At 34.7% G+C, this 5,580-nt stretch overlaps 1 protein-coding gene across 8 annotated transcripts in view; it reads right to left on the bottom strand.

Annotated features, from left to right (window-relative positions):
- The window catches only part of LOC120531189 (poly(rC)-binding protein 3), a 393,138-nt gene extending 388,013 nt beyond the window's left edge, over nucleotides 1-5,125 (bottom strand). For all 8 annotated transcript variants that reach the window (XR_005634070.1, XM_039756359.1, XM_039756360.1 and 5 more), the window contains exon 1: nucleotides 4,826-5,125. The gene's annotated coding sequence lies outside the window, so the exon portion shown is untranslated. The remainder of the gene's footprint in view (nucleotides 1-4,825) is intronic.
- Between the last annotated feature and the right edge of the window lie 455 nt (nucleotides 5,126-5,580).

Below are 5,580 nucleotides of genomic sequence, written 5' to 3'. Positions count from 1 at the left end.
AATATTCTGTTAAACGTGTTTTTTGAAGAATGCACCATTTAGTATTCAGTATGGTGGAGTATGGAAATTAAAACTTAAAGAAAATAGTAAGGATATGGTCATAGTATTATTAGAGATTGTTTATTATGGAGCATATTGCTGTAACCCTCCTAAAGAGACACTACAAAAAAATTCAACTGCACAGCAAGGAAAGAAATGCTCAAAATATATTAACCATTAAAAAAACCCTAAGATTTATTTTATTAAAAGAATTGGGGAATAAACTTGGAAAGTTTATTGGAACTCCAAGGTCACTGCTAACAACTATGGATGTTTAAGCAAGCAGGAGAAGACCTACTGTAGTTGTTATGAATGATCTTGAAATGAATACCAAAAAGTGAAAATCCCTGGCCACAACAAATCTTAACTGACAAATTAAAAGATGTTTTCAAAAAGTAGTTACAAAATTCCAAATTAAAAAAAAAATTCAACAATAAGGAATTCAAATACTGAAGCCATAAATCATATAATATACAAACACAAAACAATATACAGTAGTAGAAAAAAATAAAACTAAATAAAATGGAAAAAAATGAATGATTAAATCAAAAAGAAGGTACAACATACAAAAACCTAAAATCTTAAAAGTACAAAGCCACAAATCCAAAAACTTCTAGAACAAAATAAAATGTGCAAAAGCCAGTAATTTAAACTTAAAAGTCATATAACAAAAAAACCATCAAAAAGGTATAAGCACAAATCATTCAGATAATATAGTTAGAAATTAACTGGTTATGTTCTCTGCCACTGCAGTTTTGAATCTTAAACAGACCACATGTACTGCTACGAGGCAAATTTAAGCACTTGGGACTTATAATCTTAATATCCATTAAAATACTGTAGTAGTATTTTCATAGCAGCTACTAAAAACTACTGCATTGCTACCTATTTGACAACTATGAATGACATCCACAGTTAAGTGGTTGAGGGAACCAAAGGAGTGTTACGACTGTCACTGGTGTATGGTGGTTTGGAGGATCTTGTGATAGATAGATAGAGAGATAGAGATAGAGATAGAGATACTTTATTAATCCCAAGGGGAAATATTAATCAAGCATACAAAAATAGCACAGTCATGCCACTTGTTCTTCTCTTTCACTTAATTTATATACTGTACGGAACAAGCATTTAAAGACAAAGTAAAAGGTAACTAACTTATGTGTAAATGCATCATTTATTAATTGAATTTGGATGTGATGCAAAATAAATTTTTTCTTAAACAAACAAGTCTATTAGAAATATCCTCTGAACTTAACTGACCATATGCCTAAACCTAATCAACCTAAACTATACAAAAAACGCAGTTCAAAGAGGAAACTCCAGAGAGGAAGAAAGTGCAGCTTATCCACAGACAGCAGCAAATTCAAAATCAGAATGCTGGATCTGTGAGGCAGTAACATTAGCAATTTTACCCCTATGCTGCCTGGAGAAAGTTTTACATAAAAGTAAAAGGCTTGCCTAATTACTTGCTAAACATATTTATACTGTACTATACACTGTATTAGATAGATAGATAGATATGCACACACACACACACACACACAACCACCATCATCATCATCATGCTGTACAGTACATCAGAGTCAGCAAAGCCTTCATACTTCGCCTTCCACTATTTTATCAATTATATCTGTTCACTGGATGAGCTCTTCTCCCCAATCCATTTCTTATCATGTTGTAAGACCTGTTGATGCTGCTTAATGCACAACAAAACTGCCAAGAAAGTCTTGGTAACAGAGGCTTAAGGTTTTAGTGTATGTTTAGCAATAAATGCTGTTCACACCACACAGGTTAGTGAAGTATACTAATCTCTTTAGAAAGGCTCATTGGGACATGAATTATTTGTTTTCTGCTGTAACCATATTATTTTGTGCTCTACATTTGTTAATCCTTCCCCATATGTCTTACAGGACCCCATATTAGAAAGAGAAACATACTCCTCTATATCCACATTTATTAATTGGAATGTTCATGTTTCATTGCACAATCGAGGAATGGGTGCTTAGGTTACACTATTAATTCCAACCACAATGCAAAAAGAATCTCAAGAATTACAACTAAAGAAATGGGTAAGTTATATTATGTTGAATTGAACAATCAATTAATTCTCAAAGATCATTTTCTGATATGTGCACTTCTTGAAAATATGTTTTATACTAACATTTCTAAAGGATTACTTTAAATTGTGTTTTGATTGAATGGACTTAAATAGCCTTGTGCTGCTTATATTTAAAACTGAACTGCTCCACCTCTTTAATCTTGTAAAATGACAGATCACAAGATAGGGTGACAATGCAACTGGCATTAGTTGTAATAGAACTTAGAAATGCAGGAGCTTCAAGGGTGTTAAAATAGACCTGCTTATATGGGTTAACCAAAAAAAAAAAAAAATCAAGGAGAACAATCTTAAAAAGTTACTATAAGCACTGAACTGCTGCATTAAAAAGTTTACATTAAACTTTCTCTGAAGATATTTTATTGCATTTTTTACCATTAGAATGTTTACATTTTAAGCAAGATTTCTTAAATATATTTAAGCCACACAAAAAAAAGCAAGCCAGCCTGAAACTAAAAAAACAGTTGCCAGCAACATTTACAGGTATATAAAATCAATTCTGAGTTGCCAGCTGACTTAAGAGTTGGAAGGATTGTGCAAATTCCACAAAGAACTCATTCCAGTCCAGAATAAACCCAGGCCCAAACAAGAAGTGATATAAAATAAAAATAAATGGATAAATTATAAAATGTGCTAAACCGGCAACATTTAAGGACCTTGTAGTTTATTACCAAGTAATTTCACTTTGAATAACTAAAGCTTGTCAAACAGGAATAAAAGGAGGCATTTTTCAACAGGAAAAGAAGTTTTATTGTTTTGTGATAGGCTACACAAAAAAATAACTTAAGTTTACCATTAAAAAGTAAGTATTCAACTCAACCATATGAAAACACTTTCATGAACATACCAATGTTAATAATTAAGATAGAATTTGTACAATGGAAAAAATCTGAAAATGGCTGAATGTACAAATCAATTTCAGGGACGGTGGGATCTACATTTTATTCACACAGAATCAGTGCAAGTAAAAAATCAGCTTTCATTGAAAAACCAGTGTATCACTCGTACTTTCACTTATAACATTACAATCTATCATCCTCAGTAACAAACCTATCTTTGGAATGTGGAAGGAAATTTGACTAGGCAGAGAAAACTCATATGAACACCCACAAGGATAATTTGCAAACCTCAGATAATTAACACAAGTCCCTGGAGGTATGAGTATTAGATACTGTGCCACCTAAATGCCCCTTATTGCACTTCAAAATATTTTGAAAAATACACACAAAATTTAATGCTCCCAGCACTTTTTAAAATATGTTTAAATACATATTTCTTGCTGTTAATATTGTACTTAATGTACTTTAGATAATAGAAACATGTGAATATTTGTTGATACTCCAAGGATGGGGTAATGGAGGGTAACTTAACATAGGCAACAGCATCTCCCCAGTCTAAAAACAAGACAGTTGAATTTCTGCAAAGACATAATATTTGCACTTTACAGTAGCATGACATTGTTGGATGACTATAATAGAAACTCTGGGACCTCTAACAGGATTTAACAGAACCCATAATTTATTATTATTTCCTACGTAATTAGGAAGCATCTAGAGGGATGGGTGGTGCATTATTTGACTTACATGATATTACTGATTATTAGCCAGTTGTGATCATACTATAAGAAAACTGCAAATTCTGCGTTTTTTCTGACATTGCCAATCCGCTTCACTGATTAGTTTGGCTTCATCCTATTTCCAAAATCTCAGGGAGAGTTATTACTAAGATGAATTAAGTTGGAAAAAAATACTGGGAGGCTGACAACATCAAAACTAGTTTATGACCGAGTTGCCCTTTTTTATTGTTAAAAACATACTTGTTACTTTATGCACTGCTGTACATATGCACAAAAAATGCCTTTATTTAGGGATGTGTCATCGAAAACATCACAGTATTTGACTTAAATGGCAAAGGCAGCGATTTTCCTCTCTTAGTCCACTCCTGGTCCTGAATGTGTGCAGTACAGTTTCTCTTTCTTACCCAGCTTACTGATGCATGTGTAAGTTTTTATTGTCATGTTTTCTATTTTTTATAATCTCAAAATAGCTTTTTTTTTTTTAAATCAGTAGCCCACTCTACACTTAAATGCTCATGTTAACTGTATATTTTAGAAAGTCCTAGAAATTGTAAAGTCTTAGCACTGCAAAGTTCAGCCCTTTTATTGTTTAGACTCTCCCACCCACCCCACAGACCCCCCCATTAATCTTCTAAAGCCCCGTGTCTTAGTTCTTGGATGATGGCCAGAACAACAGAATTTGCAGACTGCAATATTACTACAGTGAAGTACAATATGATTATTTTAGCCCTCGTCAGCAATGGCAAAAATAACTCCCATAATGTCTTTAAATATCAATCATGTTGCAGTTTATTTATAAACAATCAATTCAGGAATAACAACAACATAAATCTGAAGTGAAACCTGATTTACAACATATATTTTACCTCTGCTTTATGGCTTAGCTTATTGGTAAAACTCTGGACTTCAATAAATTTGAACTTGTTCTTGAGTTCCTTTCGGACCTCAGGAGTTTTTTTCAAACCCTACGGAGAAGACGGTCTCGATCACCGCATACCGCCCTATGCTCCTACAATGCTATGTCATGCCATTCTTAGAAAGATTTTTGTTGAGGAAGTCGTCCCCATTACACAATCACAGTTAATCAGCCTTACCTGAAAAACGATGAGAAGAAAGGATGGAAAATGAGGGAGAGTCCCAGGGGTTATGGGCGGAGGGTCCGAAAGGTGTACGTTTGTTCAAGTTCAGCTGGCTGGTCGAGGAGGGAGGAAGGAATGACAGGGAGCAGGGAAATGGGAAAGCCCGAGGGGAGGATGGAAAGTCTCGTATTCTTTCTCTCACTGTCAGTATTTATTTTTTTATCTCTCTCTCTCTGATCTCTTTCTTCCTAACAGTAAACACAAACACACAACACCTGCAATCACTCAACTAATGGGAGTAGAGCGAGAAGAAACACCGACCAGAACCCGGGTGGAGACAATGCACACCGCCCAGTATCCCACACGACCAATCGCAGCTAACGATGTGTAGCAAAAGTCAACCAATAAGGACAGAGAGGGTGTTCACGGTTTGCGCACAAGTCCAACAGAGTGACGAGCCAATCCAGAAATCTCGATTAGTCTTAATGCCCCACCCACTCCTCTTGCTCACTCAAAATACTATTTTGAAAATAATGATGTATTTGAATGGTAACTTAAGAGTGTTTGCAACATGAGTACTTAGACTAGGAGAAACGCTTGAGCCAGCAAAAAAACATTTACTGTACATTTTGCAGCAAGCGTGAAAACTGCTTGCCGTTCGTTTGCGAAGGATATAAAATAAATGAAGTTATCATGTGGCGTTCTTCCTCTGTGCAAGGAAACTGTCGGCTTTGACTCTTGAGAGATGTGGTAGGCATGTACTGTAGGTG

This window comes from Polypterus senegalus, chromosome 6, assembly GCF_016835505.1.
Source record: "Polypterus senegalus isolate Bchr_013 chromosome 6, ASM1683550v1, whole genome shotgun sequence".
Taxonomy (NCBI): domain Eukaryota; kingdom Metazoa; phylum Chordata; class Cladistia; order Polypteriformes; family Polypteridae; genus Polypterus; species Polypterus senegalus.
Note: the sequence above shows the minus strand (reverse complement) of the source record. Positions and strands in the feature narration are given on the sequence as shown.